Source organism: Phyllobates terribilis, unplaced genomic scaffold, assembly GCF_046119375.1.
Source record: "Phyllobates terribilis strain yellow unplaced genomic scaffold, ASM4611937v1 Scaffold_13__5_contigs__length_258822181, whole genome shotgun sequence".
Classification (NCBI taxonomy): domain Eukaryota; kingdom Metazoa; phylum Chordata; class Amphibia; order Anura; family Dendrobatidae; genus Phyllobates; species Phyllobates terribilis.
This window is the reverse complement of record NW_027362773.1, coordinates 48,264,792-48,285,628: the sequence shown is the minus strand read 5'-3', so window position 1 is coordinate 48,285,628 and position 20,837 is coordinate 48,264,792. Positions and strand designations below refer to the sequence as shown.

Here is a 20,837-nt window from a genome sequence, read left to right as displayed (position 1 = left end):
ATTAATAGTAGATTTGCACTGCAGCATTAGAGCCTGTTTTCACCACCATTCATGATTTAACATGCTCGTTTCAACCTTTTCTTCACAAGAAGATCCAGCTAGGTACATTGTCCCTTTGGTTCCATGGTGTAATGGTTAGCGCTCTGAATTTAGAATCCAGTGATCTGAGTTCAAATTTCAGTGGAGCTGGGTAATTCTTTATGAAATGCAGGTTTCACTTTTTCCGCTCACACTGTGTCCTCCTATGCCCAAGGTTTACCATTTAAAGACAAAGTTAAAATCCGCATACAAAAAGCCAAAAAAAACTTGAATATTACAAGGATCCATAAAATGATCACTTTGAATCCTATGGTCAAATTTATCCATTATATAGGATTAGCGAAATTAAAATTGACGTCAGGAAACAAAACTCATACTAATTATGTGACACCAAGCAACCATTCCCTATGACTTGTGTTAATGATCACATGACACTTTTTCCAGGTGGGTAAAACTGACATGATTTCAAGCCAAAATGGCTTCAGGAAACATCAGCATTTTATTTTCCTGAGTCATCTTTTCTCTTGTTTTTCAATATTTCCTAATGCGGTTTGTAAACATTTTTTGTTGCGTTTTTCTAAGAATTGTTTTGGGCATCTTTTGAGTGCGTTTTTGTGGCTTCTTTTTGTGGCTCACAAAACTCACCAAAAGTCACTCAGGAGCCATCCAGGGGTCTTTCTTACCTTCCCCTTGACTTGCATTATAAGTCTGGAACTCTTCTAAGTGAAAATCACCTGAAGAATGATTTGCTCATTTCAGTTAACCGCTTGGCCTTTTTGTCAACTTGATGCGGTTAAAAGGCGCTCAAAAGCCTGATCATATGAAAAGCAAGTCTTTTTTACATGGAAATTAATATGTTCAGACCTTTGAGCATTTTTAGAGTTATTTTTCAGGATGTTTTTATAGTGGACCCAGTTCAAATCCGCCTTATGAAGAGGGCAAAGCCATGAACTGTACAAGTTTCTAACTGCTGATGAGTTCAAATCAGATTTTTACATTTTAGTGAGGCCTAGAATTTTGCTTTGCTTTTCTAAGATGTCTTCCAGAGGGATAATCACTGATCTTGATCATGGTGCTTTAAGAAAAGGTGTGTGAAACTCACAAGTACTTCAGGTCTGAGTATTCGTGGACAAGTGGTAATGGCAATGGACTAGAAATCCTTTGGAGTCTCCCTGCTTAGGTTCAAATCCTGCTGGCTACGTCCATGTTCCAAAAACTTTTGACCAATTATTGAAGACTAATTTTCATGTTCCCTCGTCTATCTCCCAAGACAGTGGTCTGTGATCTTTGGACTGGGTTTGCAGAACCATACTGACAGCATCTTCGGATCTTCTTTTAATTAGCCTGCCCTGCGCGACATAACGTGCGTCCCGATGCTAAAAAAAAGAAGTTCCACGGGTGCCATCAAGTAAGAAGACCTTCTCCCGCTCTTGTCCAGCGGCCACAGAGCACTATAGTGGCTGATTGACTGGGACATGGGCTTTGATTTCTACAAACTCTTCTTGAATTATGTCTCGGATGAAAGCTTTTACTACACAATGAATAATCTTTAGCAACTTCTGGATGAACAGCTTTCTAACAGTATAAGTTTTGCAATTTATTTTTTCTCACCCTTTTTCCCAGTAATAGAAGCAACACTCTATTTGCCAGTTTTTATCAACATTTAAAACTATCCTTGTTGTGATATCGTGGAATTCTACACTCACTTGTGAATTAAACGGATAGTAGATATTAATTACCATTTTGTATTAATAGTAGATTTGCACTGCAGCATTAGAGCCTGTTTTCACATCCATTCATGATTTAACATACTCGTTTCACCTTTTTCTTCACAAGAAGATCCAGCTAGGTACATTGTCCTTCTGGTTCCATGGTGTAATGGTTAGCAATCTGGACTTTGAATCCAGTGATCTGAGTTCAAATCTCAGTGGAACCTGGGTAATCCTTTATGAAATGCAGGTTTCTCTTTTTCCGCTCACACTGTGTCCTCCTATGCCCAAGGTTTAACATACAAAGACAAAGTTAAAATCCACATACCAAAAACTAAAAAAAAATTGAATATTACAAGGATCCATAAAATGATCATTTTGAATCCTATGGCCAAATTTATCTATTATATAGGATTAGCGAAATTAAAATTGATGTCACGAAACAAAACTCATACTATTTATGTGATACCAAGCAACCATTCTCTAAGACTTGTGTTAATGATCACATGACACTTTTTCCAGGTGGGTAAAACTGACATGAATTTCAAGCCAAAATGGCTTCAGGAAACGTCAGCATTTTATTTTCCTGAGTCATCTTTTCTCTTGTTTTTCAGCATTTCCTAATGCGGTTTGTAAACATTTTTGGTGGCGTTTTTCTAAGAATTGTTTTGGGCATCTTTTGAGTGCGTTTTTGTGGCTTCTTTTTGTGGCTCACAAAACTCACCGAAAGTCACTCAGGAGCCTTCCAGGGGTCTTTCTTACCTTCCCCTTGACTTGCATTATAAGTCTGGAACTCTTCTAAGTGAAAAACCCCTGAAGAATGATGTGCTCATTTCAGTTAACCGCTTTTCGTTTTTGGCAAATTGATGCGGTTAAAAGGCGCTCACAAGCCTGATCATATGAAAAGCAAGTCTCTTTTACATGGAAATTAATATGTTCAGACCTTTGAGCATTTTCAGAGTTTTTTTCAGGATGTTTTTGTAGTGGACCCAGTTCAAATCTGCCTTATGAAGAGGGAAACCCCTTGAACTGTACAAGGTTCTAATTGATGATGACTTTAAATTAGATTTTTACATTTTAGTGAGGCCTAGAAGTTTGCTTTGCTTTTCTAAGATGTCTTCCAGAGGGATAATCACTGATCTTGATCATGGTGCTTTAAGAAAAGGTATGTGAAACTCACAAGAATTTCATGTCTGAGTAGTCGTGGCCGAGTGGTTAAGGCGATGGGCTAGAAATCCTTTGGGGCCTCCCCGCGCAGGTTCAAATTCTGTCGACTACGTCCATGTTCCAAAACTTTTGACAGATTATTGAAGATCAATTTTCATATTCCCTCGTCTTTCTCTCAAGACAGTGGTCTGTGATCTTTGGACTGGGATTGCAGAACCATACTGACAGCATCTTCGGATCTTATTTTGATTAGCCTGCCCTGCGCGACATAACGTTCGTCCTGATGCTAAACAAAAGAAGCACCGCGTGTGCCATCAAGTAAGAAGACCTTCTCCTGCTCTTGTCCAGCGGCCACAGAGCACTATCGTGGCTGATGGACTGGGACATGGGCTTTGATTTCTACAAACTCTACTTGAATTATGTCTCGGATGAAAGCCTTTACTACTAGAGATGAGCGTTGTTCTACTCGAACTGTTCGCCAATCTCAAATTCGAGCTGTTTTGGGCGGTGTTCGAGCCGTTCGGCGAACACGAACAATTTGAGAAAAATTCGGCTGTTCGAGGTTATGTTCGATAACTGTTCGTGCACCAAAATCATAACTGGATTTTTTCTCAGTAATGATGAAAATTAATGTTAATACGCAGTTTGAGTGTACAGCGGGGTGGGGGGAGGGGCAGGGGATGGATCTCTGCAGGAACAATGAAGATCTCCATTTTTTTTTTCTCTTTCCCGCATTTACAGTGGGGAGGTGCAATCTGTCAGCCTATCAGCAGCGCACACACGGAGCGAAGTGCTTTTTTTTCACACAAGCAAGGGCATGTGTCATTGGCAGTGTATGTCACATGTCCTTGCCCTATAAGACCAAGCCATTTTCCCCGTCGCCACCATTTTCTCACTGCTGCAGCTGTGTGTTAGACGGCACCGCTGTTGCTGTGTGCGCTATACCTTGTTAATTTCAAGCCAATTTTCGCACAAATCTACAGATAGCTTGGAAGTAGGGAATAGTTGTGATTGCAGTCCTTTTAAGGACTAGGTTACAGCATTTCCTATGACTTTTATCAGGCAGGTCTGTGCTCTTAAATAGATAGGTTGTGGGAGTAAAGACAAATTGTAATTGCAGTCCTTTTCAGGACTAGGTTACATCATTTCCTATCAGTTTTTGCCAGGCAGGTCTGTGCCAGTGCTGTGCAAGTTTTTTTCACAGCATTTGGCTGAATCTAGCAAAGCTAATCCTTTTTGGCCTATTGCAGAGTGTGTTAGTCAGTGGAGTAGCCTATCTGTGTTGCAAGATATACCACCTGTGTATAGAATACCAATTTTTTTACTGCACCTAGTGAAGTAAAATCTTTTGGGCATAGCATCATTCTATTAGTCCATCTATACTGACCTCCATCAGGTTGCAAATTGAATATAATTTTTTTCTGCATCTAGCTCTGAAAAAATATTGGGATTCTAGCTGTGTGTGGGACTTGTTGTATTAATCCATCTATACTGACCTCCATCAGGTTGCAAACTGAATATATTTTTTTCTGCATCTACCTCTGAAAAAATATTTTGCTTCTAGCTGTGTGTGGGACTTGTTCTATTAATCCATCTATACAGACCTCCATCAGGTTGCAAACTGAATATATTTTTATCTGCATCTACCTCTGAAAAAATATTGGGCTTCTAGCTGTGTGTGGGACTTGTTGTATTAGTCCATCTATACTGACCTCCATCAGGTTGCAAATTAAAAATAATTTTTATCTGCATCTACAGTACCTCTGAAAAAATATTTGGGCTTCTAGCTGTGTGTGGGACTTGTTCTATTAGTCCATCTATACTGACCTCCATCAGGTTGCAAATTGAATATAATTTTTATCTGCATCTAGCTCTGAAAAAATATTTGGCTTTCTAGCAGTGTGTGGGACTTTCTCTATTAGTCCATCTATACTGACCTCCATCAGGTTGCAAATTAAAAATAATTTTTATCTGCATCTAGCTCTGAAAAAATATTTGGGCTTCTAGCTGTGTGTGGGACTTGTTCTATTAATCCATCTATACAGACCTCCATCAGGTTGCAAACTGAATATATTTTTTTCTGCATCTACCTCTGAAAAATATTGGGCTTCTAGCTGTGTGTGGGACTTGTTGTATTAGTCCATCTATACTGACCTCCATCAGGTTGCAAACTGAATATATTTTTTTCTGCATCTACCTCTGAAAAAATATTGGGCTTCTAGCTGTGTGTGGGACTTGTTCTATTAATCCATCTATACAGACCTCCATCAGGTTGCAAACTGAATATATTTTTTTCTGCATCTACCTCTGAAAAAATATGTGGCCTTCTAGCAGTGTGTGGGACTTTCTCTAATAGTCCATCTATACTGACCTCCATCAGGTTGCAAATTCAAAATAATTTTTTGTCTGCATCTAGCTCTGAAAAAATATTGGGCTTCTAGCTGTGTGTGGGACTTGTTGTATTAGTCCATCTATACTGACCTCCATCAGGTTGCAAATTAAAAATAATTTTTATCTGCATCTACAGTACCTCTGAAAAAATATTTGGTCTTCTAGCTGTGTGTGGGACTTGTTCTATTAGTCCATCTATACTGACCTCCATCAGGTTACAAATTGAATTGAATTTTTATCTGCATCTAGCTCTGAAAAAATATTTGGCCTTCTAGCAGTGTGTGGGACTTTCTCTATTAGTCCATCTATACTGACCTCCATCAGGTTGCAAATTGAATATAATTTTTATCTGCATCTAGCTCTGAAAAAATATTTGGCCTTCTAGCAGTGTGTGGGACTTTCTCTATTAGTCCATCTATACTGACCTCCATCAGGTTGCAAATTAAAAATAATTTTTATCTGCATCTACCTCTGAAAAAATATTTGGGCTTCTAGCAGTGTGTGGGACTCATTGTATTAGGCCATCTATACCAAGCTCCACCAGCTTTGAAATTAATAATAATTTTTAGCTGCATCTAGCCCTGAAAATAATTTTTCCCAATAGTGGTAGCAATAGAAATATGGGGCACGCGCCTGGCTAACAAAAATATACGCTTCATAACACAAAACACCAGCCTAGCGCACTGCATTAATAAGATGGCATCATCGTCTCTCCCAGTGCTAGGCCCTACTACGCAGGCTAGTATTCCTGTGCCTAAAACACAATGTATGGGTCCGCGCTAGCCACTATGCTGAGGGGTATAAAGCTGCTGCTAACGCTTTATAACAATTCAATTGGCAGATTTTAACAGAGCTCTTCCACAACGCCCACCCATCGGGCAACAGTTGCCCACCCTCCCTATGGGATCTAGTGGCGAATAGTTGATGCCATTAATCAGAGCGTCAGTTGCCCCGTCAACGTGGCAAGCATACGGTAGGGCATGGGAAGAGTGGACACGACTAGTAGCAGGCAGACGGGTTGACCAATGTGAACAAGCCAGATCACAAGTCAAAATAGAATTTCTCCACCAGCTAATGATGAGGGGCATATCAGGGGCGTCAGCGCAGCGGTGTCTGACCGGAGTAGCATTTCACTTCCAACTACTGAATTGGGGAGATGTAACAAAGATTCATCATCAGACAATCCATAAAAGGGTGGAAAAGGGGTCAGAAAGTCAGGAATGTAGACGTCCCATCCCGTGTCACTAAAACTGATTTCTCACATCTTATCCCTAACACCATTAACATGACACTCACAATTTGAAGCAACACTAATGTCTACTGCATTTGTGATCGCCTTCTTCGGGGCGCTATGTATAAGCGAATTAGTCCCTCAATCCAAAATTACCACCAGTGGACGCTTATTACACCAGGAAGTAGTCATAGCCAATAATGCAATACGTGTACGCATACACCAATCGAAAACGGTTCCAGCGGGCAGGGGTACTTGGGTACTTCTACAACCCACAAACGGTACACTGAGTCGGGTAACAATAGTAAAAACATATCTAACCATCAGATCACAAAGTAATTTCGTCGTATCACACATTGATGGAACGCCATTATCAAGATACCTGTTCCAAGCTATATTTAATAAATGCATAACATCGGCAGGGAACCACCCCAAAGATTACGGGACACACTCATTCCGCATAGGTGCGGCCACGGAAGCAGCAAGAGCAGGACTGTCAGAAACGGAAGTTCAGAGGATAGGGAGATGGCGATCCACGTGTTTGGCGAGATACATAAGACCGGACTTGTTATCCCAACGTGGTTTCTTTCTTTTACAGGTGACGCTAAGCCAAAAGTGTGAGTGATAGGCCACTCGTATATATATTTGGCACAAAAAAGGGCGAAAGTCCGCCCAGGCGGGAGGAAAATAGAGTTTCATAACACATATTTCAACTGGAGAGGTATTAGAGGCCTGCTATGGCCACAGGTACTAATGGAGGTAATCAAGGTAGGGAGAGAGGCAAGAGGTCCGGTCATCTTAGTTATACAGGCCGGGGGAAACAACCTAGGTCATCACAAGAGCGCATAACTAATGGCAATAATGAAACTAGACACTGAGCGCTTCAGAGAATTTTTCACAAAATTAGCTATAGTATGGTCAGAGATTGTGCCGATAGCGGTATGGCAAGGTGCGCGAGACATCACGGCCATCGAATGGACAAGGCGGGTAATAAATATTCGGATGGCAAAATTTAGAAGAGACAGAGGCAGTGTAGTGATACGACACCGACAACTGGAAGGAGATAAAGCAGGCCTCATACGGCCCGACGGTGTTCACTTAATAGATATTGGACTGGACATATTCCTGTCAGGACTCCAGGACGGAGTGGAACAAGCGTTAAGAGTGATGGGTGGGGGTCAGAGTCCTGCATACGAGTACGCTGGATCCTCCGTGGCCTGGAAATAGAAAGGACATGTTGGAGAGTTACACTTGTTGTCCAACTTGCCGGAGTGGGGACCCAGGGCATGCTGCAACAAGCTGAATTATTTTAGAAATAAAATGCCTTTCTAATGGAATGAGTATAAAGAGTTAATAAAGCTGTGACCAATCCTCACCCATCCAGTTGTAAGAGTTACATTATTGGGTTGTCTATGAAAGGGGGGCGGTAGGGGGGCTGAGCATTTGGGTTTGGTTGGGGGTCCCCACAGTCTGCCTAGGCTAGATTAATTTAAAAATTCTTATTAGATACACAGGCGGTGCAGCTTGCTTCGCAGCTGGGCTACTACGCCCAAAGTATTGCCTAGGCAAGATGCAGTTAAAAATTCTACGCTGACTAGCAGACACTGAAGATTTGGAGCAGACCTCTGAGTAAACAGCTCTTCAGACTCAACCATCTGTGTTACCCCAAGCCATAGTGTATGTAGTTTCTTACAGTTAAAAGGGGGGGGGCGCGACCCAACCCACCTGGAATTGACGATGCCAACGTCACGTAAGACACAGCAAGGGGACTCCCAAAATTGTGGCACAGACACCACTTAACCCTAGAACGCATACCTGTGGCCTTGCAGGCCCGCCCAGTTAATTGTTTTCTATTTTCTGCAAGATTGCTTTAGTTAGAATTTTGAAACTCTAGGTATTCTTCATGTATATAGTTGTTTGTCATTTGAGTTTGAGTTATTCCATGTTATTTGCACATGGGCCTAAAGGGCCCCAGGTATGTGAAAGTGTAGATTTTTATGGTCATGCGTTCTAGGGTTAAGTGGCATCAATTGCCCCACTGTTGCTTAAAACGGTTGGTGAGGTGATTTTACCAAATCCCCAAGCTTTTAGTCTCCCAAGGATGACACAGGGGTAGAAATGTCCTTGCGAATCCATGATTTGATCATCTTTATGAACGTGAGTCTGTCTACATTCTCAGTGGACAGCCGCGTGCGCTTATCTGTCAGCACACCACCAGCAGCGCTGAACACACGTTCAGAGAGAACGCTGGCTGCATGGCATGACAAGATCTCCAAGGCGTGAGTGGCGAGCTCCGGCGATTTTTCAAGATTGGAATACCAAAATGAGCAAGGGTCCAGTGACACAGTCATGGCTTCGATGTTCACTTGGAGATTCTCCTGTACCATCCTCTCTAGGCATTGACTATGTGTCAGACTTCTTGTCTCCTGTGGCCTTGCAAAGGATGGTCTAAAAAAGTGGTGAAACGATTCCACAAAATTGCTGTTACCAGCAGATACTGTGTTACTGTTACTGTTTGAGTGATGAAGACTTGACAGTCCCACCGTTGGCAAGTTAGAACTGTGAGATTCACTACGTGCACCACTGGTGTTTTGTGGAAAAGCACATGTAAGATTCTGCAACAGATACTCCTGCATTCGTCAATACCTTTTTATGGCAGGAATTATTTCGGCAAATATACTTTTGTACCAGGGATCTAAGAGTGTGGCAACCCAGTAGTCGGGATTACTTCGAATTCTGACAATCCGGGGGTCATGTTGCAGGTAGTGCAGCAAGAAGGCACTCATGTGTCTTGCGCATCCAGAAGGACCAAGTCCTTGTTGTGTTGGTAGCGAGGTAAGAATCATGCTTCCTTCCTCTGCCCTCTCCCTCCAACCTCGCACAACAGAAATGTGATCAAGGTCTCCCTCATCTGATGAGTCTTCCATGCCCATTGGCAGTTCGTCCTCCACTTCTTCCTCGGCTCCTGCACCTTCCTCAACAGTTTGGCTGCTACCATGCGCCCTGGTTAATCCCTCTCCCCCACCCTCCCATGCCTGCCGCCTTGGTGCTGCCAACCGTCTGGACCTTGGAGATGTTATCCCTTCCGCATACGACTCCTCCTCTACTTCCTCCACCTCCTCTTGTCCCACCACCTGACTCCGAATTCTGTTTATCATGTGCTCCAGCATGTAAATCACCGTAATAGTCATGCTGATAATGGCATCGTCAGCACTAAACATCTTGGTCGCCATTTCAAGACTGTGCAGAAGGGTGCATAGGTCCCTGATCTGAGACCACTCCTCCAGCGTGATTTGCCCCACCTCTGGATCTCGTTGGCCCAGGCTATACGTCAGAACGTATTGCACCAGGGCTTGTCGGTGCTGCCACAGTCGCTGCAACATGTGCAGAGTTGAATTCCACCGTGTCGGCACATCGCATTTCAGCCGGTGAACTGGCAGGCCCAACGACTTCTGTAGAGATGTAAGTCGTTGAACTGCGGGATGCGAACGGCGGAAGTGAGCACACAGCGACCGTGCACTCTGCAGAAGGCCATCTAGTCCGGGATAGTGGGCTAAAACCAGGTTCAACACGTGAGCCATACAAGGCACGTGTGTGACATTGCCCCGGCGTAGTGCCGCACCCAGGTTTGCAGCATTGTCGCACATGGCCTTCCCTGGTTGCAGGTCCAGTGGAGACAACCTTTCATGAAACTGGGTCTCCAGAGCTGACCAAAACTCCTCAGCTGTGTGACTCACATTTCCCAGACATTTCAAAGTAAACACTGATGCGTTGAGCCCTGCTGCCAGCATAGTAAGGAGGTGTGCAGGATTCCTTCTGCGCAGTTAGAAAGCAGGTGGCATTACCAGACAGGCTTTGGGTGCAGGTGGAGGACCGAGAGGAGGTTGAGGAGGCAGAAGCAGTGGAGGAAGTTCGAGATAAAGAGGATTAACACACAACTCGTGGGGACGGTAAGACTTGGACAGCAGCCCCTTGTCCTGCTGTCACCATAGTTAAACAGTGCCCAGTCAGCGACATGTAACGCCCCTGTCCATGCCTTCTCGTCCAAGTGTCTGTGGTGAAGTGCACCCTGTCACACACAGAGTTTCTCAAAGAAGCGGTGATGTTGTGTGCGACATGCTAGTGCAGCGCAGGCACACCTTTCTTTGAGAAGTAGTGCCGACTGGGCATCTGGTACTGGGGCACTGTGACGGACATAAGGTCTTGAAAATCCTCTGTGTCCTCCAGGTGGAAAGGCAGCATTTCTGTAGCCAACAGCTTGCAGATGGTGAAATTCAACCTCTTAGCTTTCTCATGGCTAGGAGGAAATGGTCTTTTACTTTTCCACATCTGAGGGACCGATGGCTGGCTGTTGTGCTTAGACGGTGTTGAGTAGGGTGTCCCCGGCAACTGCCGGTCTGTGAGGAAGATGCAGGTGGACATGTTAGGTTGCCTTGATCCAAAGGTGGTGCTCTCGATGTCGGAGAGCGCTCAACACTAGCAGGTGTTTCCACTTCCCAATGAACTGACGACCTGCCAATCACACTGGCTGTTGCGGGTAAAGAGGTGGCAGGTCTGCGTCCAAAAACATGTGTGACTGCTGTCCCCCCAGTCACAGAGGATGAAGAGGCTTTGGATGCACAAGATGGGGCAGACGGTGGGTGGCCCAGCCGGCTAGGCCGCATTTTAGCACAGTGAGCTTCCCACTGCAACTTATGCTTCATATCCATGTGACGGTACATGCATGAAGTACTCAAACTATGTATTTTTTGGCCTCTACTTAGCTTTTGCTGACAAATATTACAGATAACACGAGTTGGGTCATCCTTATCGATCTGAATAAATGCCCAGGCTATGCAAGTCTTAGAGCCCATGTGACCTGAAGAGCCACTACGACTTGTGGTCAGAGGCAGAGTTGTGGTTGAGGATGCAGTTGTTGACGTGCTTCCAGTACTCCGTCTCTGTTCAGGAAGGCGCAACCTAACCTCGTCGTCAATAGCATCTGTGATGCCCCGCTGCGCTTGGTATCACAGATCCTACAAGAGTGCATTGATGGAATCCTCCACAAGAGGCCCCCATAAACATTCACACATCTCCACCTTCCACCTCAGACCAGCAGAGGGAGCCCGTTAGGGATATAAATAGGGAAGGTGGAGCTAGGCAGTTCAGTTCCTCTGAAGAGTTCCTGCAGTAGAGAAGCCTAAGAGAGGTCAGTCTGCAGTGGAGCTCAGTCTAGTCTAGAGAACGCAGTTAATAGTTCAGCAGTGGAGCACGAGGCTCCTGCTTGCTAGATTCAGGGAGCCCAGATAGAGCTTAAGGTGTGCCGGTGCCGTAAGATCAGTGAAGCGCGGCAAGCTGCCGTTAGTGTGTATAGCCTAGTGAGGGCCCGAATAGGCCGAAGGCGAGTGGCGAGTTAGTACATAAGGGGCAGAGGAGCTTAACCAGCTCACCCCGAAGCATTTACCGGACACAGGATCCGAGCTTACCTGTATCTCTATGACCCAGTAAGGCATAACCGGAATCCCTGGAGAACTACAGGTCCCAGGATCGCTAGGGTGCTGATATGTAACAGAGCCAGGAGACGCTTAGGCCCCGCATACTGGGAGCGTGAACTCCAAGAGAAGGCCCTACCACAAGGTCAGCCAGCGCAGGACAGAGACAAAGTTAGGCCTAGCTCCAGGCAGGTCAGAAACTTACTACGCAGAGGCAAGAAACAGGAGGCCCTACACCCGCTCATTGGGGAGGATCCTGATATGCACCCTTCACCCTACAGTGCTCCGGGATGTGCCTGAATTTCCACCAGTAAAAGGTACTGAAGTGACTACCGTGTCCGTTCCCGTTCTTGCTCTGACCCAGCTGGGTCTCGCCTGTCCTGCATTCCCCCTGCATACGCTGCCCTGAGACCTAGCTCCACCTGTGGGGAGCTATACCATCGAGCTGCCTTATCACCGGACTCAGTGGACTGCTGCAGCGCTGGTGCTTGTCACCAGATACCACAGGTGGCGTCATGAACTCTTATAAAATTAACAATTATCCACCCTTTTAAAGAGAGACCCCAGGGTACGGGCCAGGGAGCCGACCACCGCGACATCCCCAAGGCCAGGCAAATGCCCGGGTACCGAGTCATCCCCATCCCCAGGGCTAGTCACATCCTCCTCCACTGACCTCATCGACTGTCTGACTGTGGGTTGACAGTAGGTGGGATCTCCAACCTCGTCATCATCACCCTGTGTGTTATCACACCCGTCGCCCTCAGAGCCAACCTCTTCCTGCCCTGACCGAAAAGTCAAGTTGTCGCTCCAATCAGGTATTTGAGTCTCATCATCGTCTTCATCATTGTCTCCACCAACAGGAGTTACAGTTTGGGAACAAAGGTCTACATTATGTTCAGAACCTTCTTCATTTGGTCCTGGATCCAACTTATAAAGATTCTGGGCATCGGATCAGATCATTTCCTCATCTGGATTAACAGAAGCTCTGGAGCAGACCTCTGTTTCCCAGGCTATAGTATGAGTAAACAGCTGGGCAGACTCAGCCATCTGTGTTACCCCATACTCAGACGGGCAGCTGGAGACTTGGGAGCTGTGAGGAAGCAAGTGCGATTGGGCTGACACCTCTGAGGACTGGAGTATTTGTGATGTTGAAATTGAGGTGATGGAGAGCCCACTTGAAGGAGCACTTGATATCCGCTGAAGCACATGCTGTTTTTGTGCCTCATCTAGAATTTGTAGCGATGGGCGTGTCCGTAAGAATGGGATCGTATCACATTGTCCACGAAAAGAAGTCGACATCTTAGTTTCCCTGGAAGATGGTCTTTCTTCTGCAGATGTTACTCCCCCCCCCACCGTGGGGGGCCTCGACCCACCGGCGGACAGGCACCAGTATTGGGATAGGGGGGCTGGCCGTCAGGGTCCACCGCGGCTCTGGCACAACCCGGCGACACAGAGGTGGCACAGGCAGGAACGGACTGGCCGTGTCGGCTTCTCACTTTTTGGATTTTAGAAGGGCATGACATGCCTATATCTGTGTCTCCCCCTCCTTTTACTCCTCCACCTCTTTTCTTTTCGCATGACTATATGTACTTGTCACTTTTCCATGTGTTAGTTGTGTATTCTGAGCAGTTTGTCAGCTTTTGGACACCTTTGAAGGTGTTTTCTATGTGTTTCTATGTGTTTTTGTTTGCCTGCCATTGGTTTTAACGTTGTTCGAAGGCGTTCGACGAACAGTTCGACGAACCGACGGGTGTTCGACGAACCGAACCGAACTCGAACACTACGGGGGTGGATCAACACTATTTACTACACAATGAATAATCTTTAGCAACATCTGGATGAACAGCTTTCTAACAGTATAAGTTTTGCAATTTATTTTTTCTCACCCTTTTTCCAAGTAATAGATGCAACACTCTATTTGCCAGTTTTTATCAACATTTAAAACTCTCCTTGTTGTGATATCATGGAATTCTAGGCACACTTGTGAAATAAAAGGATAGTAGATATTAATTTACCATTTTGTATTAATAGTAGAATTGCACTGCAGCATTAGAGCCTGTTTTCACAACCATTCAAGATTTAACATGCTCGTTTCACCCTTTTCTTCACAAGAAGATCCAGCGAGGTATATTGTCCTTCTGGTTCCTTGGTGTAATGGTTAGCACTCTGGATTTTGAATCCAGTGATCTGAATTCAAATCTCAGTGGAACCTGGGTAATTCTTCATGAAACACAGGTTTCACTTTTTCCGCTCACACGGTGTCCTCCTATGCCCAAAGTTTAACATTTAAAGACAATGTTAAAATCCACATACTAAGAGCCAAAAAAAACTTGAATATTACAAGGATCCATAAAATGATCACTTTAAATCCTAGGGCCAAAGTTATCTATTATATAGGATTAGCGAAAGTTGAAATTGACGTCAGGAAATAAAACTCATACTATTTATGTGACACCAAGCAACCATTCTCTATGACTTGTGTTAATGATCACATGACACTTTTTCCAGGTGGGTAAAACTGACATGGATTTCAAGCCAAAATGGCTTCAGGAAACATCAGCATTTTATTTTCCTGAGTCATCTTTTCTCTTGTTTTTCAGCATTTCCTAATGCGGTTTCTAAACATTTTTGGTGGCGTTTTTCTGAGAATTGTTTTGGGCATCTTTTGAGTGCGTTTTTGTGGCTTCTTTTTGTGGCTCACAAAACTCACCAAAAGTCATTCAGGAGCCTTCCAGGGGTATTTCTTACCTTCCCCTTGACTTGCATTATAAATCTGGAACTCTTCTAAGTGAAAAATACCTGAAGAATGCTGTGCTCACTTTAGTTAACCGCTTGGCGTTTTTGGCAACTTGATGCAGTTAAAAGGCACTCAAAAGCCTGATCATATGAAAATCAAGTCTCTTTTACATGGAAATTTATATGTTCAGACCTTTGAGCATTTTCAGAGATTTTTTCAGGATGTTTTTGTAGTGGACCCAGTTCAAATCCGCCTTATGAAGAGGTAAAAGCCATGAACTGTACAAGGTTCTAATTGATGATGACTTTAAATCAGATTTTTACATTTTAGTGAGGCCTAGAATTTTGCTTTGCTTTTCTAAGATGTCTTCCAGATGGATTATCACTGATCTTGATCATGGTTCTTTAAGAAAAGTTGTGTAAAACTCACAAATATTTCATGGCTGATTAGTTGTGGCCGAGTGGTTAAGGAGATGGACTAGAAATCCATTGGGGTATCCCCGCGCAGGTTCTAATCCTGCCGGCTACGTCCATGTTCTCAAATCTTTTGACAGATTACTGAGGATCAATTTTTCATATTCCCTCGTCTATCTCCCAAGACAGTGGTCTGTGATCTTTGGACTTGGTTTGTAGAACCATACTGACAGCATCTTCGGATCTTCTTTTGATTAACCTGCCCTGCGCGACATAACGTGCGTCCCGATGTTAAACAAAAGAAGCACCGCGGGTGCCATCAAGTAAGAATACCTTTTCCCGCTCTTGTGCAGCGTCCACAGAGCACTATCGTGGCTGATGGACTGGGACATGGCTTTGATCTCTACAAACTCTACTTGAATTATGTCTCGGATGAAAGTTTTAATTACACATTGAATAATCTTTTCAAACTTCTGGATGAACAGCTTTCTAACAGTATAAGTTTTTCAATTTATTTTATCTCACCCTTTTTCCAAGTAATAGATGCAACACTCTGTTTGCCAGTTTTTATCAACATTTAAAACTCTCCTTGTAGTGATAGCATGGAGTTCTAGGCACACTTGTGAAATAAAAGGATAGTAGATATTAATTTACCATTTGGTATTAATAGTAGATTTGCACTGCAGCTTTAGAGCCTGTTTTCACCACCATTCATGATTTAACATGCTCGTTTCACCCTTTTCTTCACAAGAATATCCAGCTAGGTCTGTTGTCCTTCTGGTTACATGGTGTAAGGGTTAGCACTTTGGACTTTGAATCCAGTGATTTGAGTTCATATCTCAGTGCAACCTGGGTAATTCTTCATGAAACACAGGTTTCACTTTTCCGCTCACACTGTGTCCTCCTATACCCAAGGTTTAACGTATAAAGACAAAGTTAAAATCCACATACCAAAAGACAAAAAAAACTTGAATATTACAAGGATCCATAAAATGATCACTTTGAATCCTATGGCCAAAGTTATCTATTATATAGGATTAGCGAAAGTTGAAATTGACGTCAGGAAACAAAACTCATACTATTTATGTGACACCAAGCAACCATTCTCTATGACTTGTGTTAATGATCACATGATGCTTTTTCCAGGTGGGTAAAACTGACAAGGATTTCAAGCCAATAAGGCTTCAGGAAACATCAGCATTTTATTTTCCTGAGTCATCTTTTCTCTTGTTTTTCAGCATTTCCTATTGCGGTTTGTAAACAATTTTGGTGGCGTTTTTCTAAGAATTGTTTTGGGCATCTTTTGAGTGCGTTTTTGTGGCTTCTTTTTGTGGCTCACAAAACTCACCAAAAGTCACTCAGGAGCCTACCAGGGGTCTCTCTTTCCTTCCCCTTGACATGCATTATAAGTCTGGATCCCTTCTAAGTGAAAAACACCTGAAGAATGATGTGCTCATTTTAGTTAACCGCTTGGCGTTTTTGGCAACTTGATGCGGTTAAAAGGCGCTCAAAAGCCTGATCATATGAAAAGCAAGTCTCTTTTACATGGAAATTAAAATATTCAGACGTTTGAGCATTTTCATAGTTTTTTTCAGGATGTTTTAGTAGTTGACTCAGTTCAAATCCGCCTTATGAAGAGGGAAAAGCCATGAACTGTACAAGGTTCTAATTGATGATGACTTTAAATCAGATTTTTACATTTTAGTGAGGCCTAGAATTTTGCTTTGCTTTTCTAAGATGTTTTCCAGAGGGATAATCACTGATCTTGATCATGGTGCTTTAAGAATAGGTGTGTAAATCTAACAAGCATTTGGTGGCCGAGTGGTTAAGGCGATGGGCTAGAAATGCTTTGGGGTTTCCCCGTGCAGGTTCAAATCCTGCTGTCTATGCTCCAAATCTTTTGACAGATTATGAAAAATCAATTTTCATATTTCCTTGTCTATCTCCCAATACAGTGGTCTGTGATCTTTGGACTGGGTTTGTAGAACCATACTGACAGCATCTTCGGATCTTCTTTTGATTAGCCTGCCCTGCGCGACATAACTTGCATCCCGATGCTAAAGAAAAGAAGCACCGCGGGTGCCATCAAGTAAGAAGACCTTCTCCCGCTCTTGTCCAGCAGCCACAGAGCACTATCGTGGCTGATGGACTGGGACATGGGCTTTGATTTCTACAAACTCTACTTGAATTATGTCTCGGATGAAAGCTTTTACTGCACAATGAATAATCTTTAGCAACTTCTGGATGAGCAGCTTTCTAACACTATAAGTTTTGCAATTTATTTTTTCTCACCCTTTTTCCAAGTAATAGATGCAACACTCTATTTGCAAGTTTTTATCAACATTTAAAACTCTCCTTGTTGTGATAGCGTTGAATTCTATGCACACTTGTGAAGTAAAAGGATAGTAGATATTAATTTACCATTTTGTATTAATAGTAGATTTGCACTGCAGCATTAGAGCCTATTTTCACAACCATTCAAGATTTAACATGCTCGTTTCACCCTTTTCTTCACAAGAAGATCCAGCTAGATACATTTGTCCTATGGTTCCTTGGTGCAATGGTTAGCACTCTGGACTTTAAATCCAATGATTTGAGTTCAAATCTTAGTTGAACCTGGTTAATTTTTCATGAAACACAGGTTTCAATTTTTCCACTCACACTGTGTCCTCCTATGCCCAAGTTTTAACATATAAAGACAAAGTTAAAATCCACATATCAAAAGCCAAAGAAAACTTGAATATTACAAGGATCCATAAAATGATCACTTTGAATCCTAAGGCCAAAGTTATCTATTATATAGGATTAGCGAAATTAAAATTGATGTCAGGAAACAAAACTCATACTATTTATGTGACACCAAGCCACCATTCTCTCTGACCTGTGTTAATGATCACATGACACTTTTTCCAGGTGGGTAAAAGTGACATGGATTTCAAGCCAAAATGGCTTCAGGAAACATCAGCATTTCATTTTCCTGAGTCATCTTTTCTCTTGTTTTTCAGCATTTCCTAATGCGGTTTGTAAACATTTTTGGTGGCGTTTTTCTAAGAATTGTTTTGGGCATCTTTTGAGTGCGTTTTTGTGGCTTCTTTTTGTGGCTCACAAAACTCACCAAAAGTCACTCAGGAGCCATCCAGGTGTCATTCTTTCCTACCCCTTGACTTGCATTATAAGTCTGGAACTCTTCTAAGTGAAAAACACCTGAAGAATGATGTGCTCATTTCAGTTAACTGCTTGGCGTTTTTGACAACTTTATGCGGTAAAAAGGTGCTCAAAAGCCTGATCATATGAAAAGCAAGTCTTTTTTACATGGAAATTAATATGTTCAGACCTTTGAGCATTTTCAGAGTTTTTTTCAGGATGTTTTTGTAGTGGACCCAGTTCAAATCCGCCTTATGAAGAGGGAAAAGCCATGAACTGTAAAAGTTTCTAATTGATGATGAGTTCAAATCAGATTTTTACATTTTAGTGAGGTCTAGAATTTTGCTTTGCTTTTCTAAGATGTCTTCTAGAGGGATAATCACTGATCTTGATCATGGTGTTTTAAGAAAAGGTATGTGAAACTCACAAAGATTTCATGTCTGAGTAGTTGTGGCCGAGTGGTTAAGGCAATGGACTAGATATCCTTTGGGATCTACCCACGTAGATTCAAATCCTGAAGGATACGTCCATGTTCCCAAAACTCTTGACCGATTATTGAAGATCAATTTTCATATTCCCCTGTTTATCACCCAAGACAGTGGTCTGTGATCTTTGGACTGAGTTTGTAGAGCCATACTGACAGCATCTTCAGATCTTCTTTGGATTAGCCTGCCCTGCGTGACATAATGTGCGTCCCAATGCTAAGGATAAGAAGCATTGCGGGTGCCATCAAGTAAGAAGACTTTCTTCTGCTCTTGTTCAGTGGCCACAGAGCACTATTGTGGCTGATGGAATGGGACATGGGCTTTGATTTCTACAAACTCTACTTGAATTATGTCTCGGATGTAAGCTTTTACTACACTATGAATAATCTTACCAACTTCTGGATGAACAGCTTTCTAACAGTATAAGTTTTGCAATTTATTTTTTCTCACCCTTTTCCCAAGTAATAGATGCAACACTCTATTTGCCAGTTTTTATCAACATTTAAAACTCTCCTTGTTGTGATAGCGTGGAATTCTAGGCACACTTGTGAAATAAAAGGATAGTAGATGTTAATTTACCATTTTGTATTAATAGTAGATTTGCACTGCAGCTTTAGAGCCTTTTTTCACCACCATTCATGATTTAACATGCTCGTTTCACCATTTTCTTCCCAAGAATATCCAGCTAGGCCCATTGTTCCTCTGGTTCCATGGTGTAATGGTTAGCACTCTGGACATTAAATCCAGTGATCTGAGTTCAAACCTCAGTGGAACCTGGGTAATTCTTCATGAAACACAGATTTCTCTCTTTCCACTCAGACTATGTCCTCCTATGCCCAAGGTTTAACATATAAAGACAAAGTTAAAATCCACATACCAAAAGCCAAAAAAAAACTTGAATATTACAAGGATCCATAATGAGATCACTTTGAATCCTATGGCCAAAGTTATTTATTATATAGGATTAGCGAAAGTAAAAATTGATGTCAGGAAACAAAACTCATACTATTTATGTGACACCAAGCAACCATTCTCTATGACTTGTGTTAATGTTCACATGACAAATTTTCCAGGTGGGTAAAACTGACATGGATTTTAAGACTAAATGGCTTCAGGAAACATCAGCATTTTATTTTCCTTAGTCATCTTTTCTTTTGTTTTTCAGCATTTCCTAATGTGGTTTGTAAACATTTTTGGTGGCGTTTTTCTGAGAATTGTTTTAGGCACCTTTTGAGTGCGTTTTTGTTTCTTCTTTCTGTGGCTCACAAAACTCACCAAAAGTCACTCAGGAGCCTTCCAGGGGTCTTTCTTACCTTCCCCTTGACTTGCGTTATAAGTCTGGAACTCTTCTAAGTGAAAAACACATGAAGAATGTTGTGCTCATTTCAGTTAACCACTTGGCGTTTTTGGCAACTTGATGCGGTTAAAAGGCACTCAAAAGCCTGATCATATGAAAAGCAGGTCTTTTTTACATGGATATTAATATGTTCAGACCTTTGAGCATTTTCAGAATATTTTTCAGGATGTTTTTGTAGTGGACCCAGTTCAAATCCGCCTTATGAAGAGGGAAAAGCCATGAACTGTACAAGGTTCTAATTGATGAAGACTTTAAATTAGATTTTTACATTTTAGTGAGGCCTAGAATTTTGCTTTGATTTTCTAAGATGTCTTCCAAATGGATAATCACTGATCTTGATCATGGTGCTTTAAGAAAAGGTGTGTGAAACTCAAAAGGATTTCATGTCTGAGTAGTTGTGGCCGAGTGATAAAGGCAATGGACTAGTAGTCCTTTGGGGTCTCCCCGCACAGGTTCAAATCCTGCTGGCTACATCCTTGTTCCCAAAACTTTTGACCGATTATTGAAGATCAATTTTCATATTCCCTTGTCTATCTCCCAAAGCAGTGGTCAGTGATCTTTGGACTTGGTTTGTAGAACCATACTGACAGCATCATCGGATCTTCTTTTGATTTGCCTGCCCTGCGCGACATAACGTGCGTCCCGATGCTAAACAAAAGAAGCACCGCGGTGCCATCAAGTAAGAAGACCTTC

The 20,837-nt window shown here is 42.7% G+C and overlaps 1 non-coding gene across 1 annotated transcript; it reads left to right on the top strand.

The window, feature by feature from the left end:
* Nucleotides 1-1,903: 1,903 nt before the first annotated feature.
* On the top strand, nucleotides 1,904-1,975 carry TRNAQ-UUG (transfer RNA glutamine (anticodon UUG)). The gene has a single exon. It is a non-coding gene; the product is annotated as a tRNA-Gln (tRNA).
* Nucleotides 1,976-20,837: the final 18,862 nt, after the last annotated feature.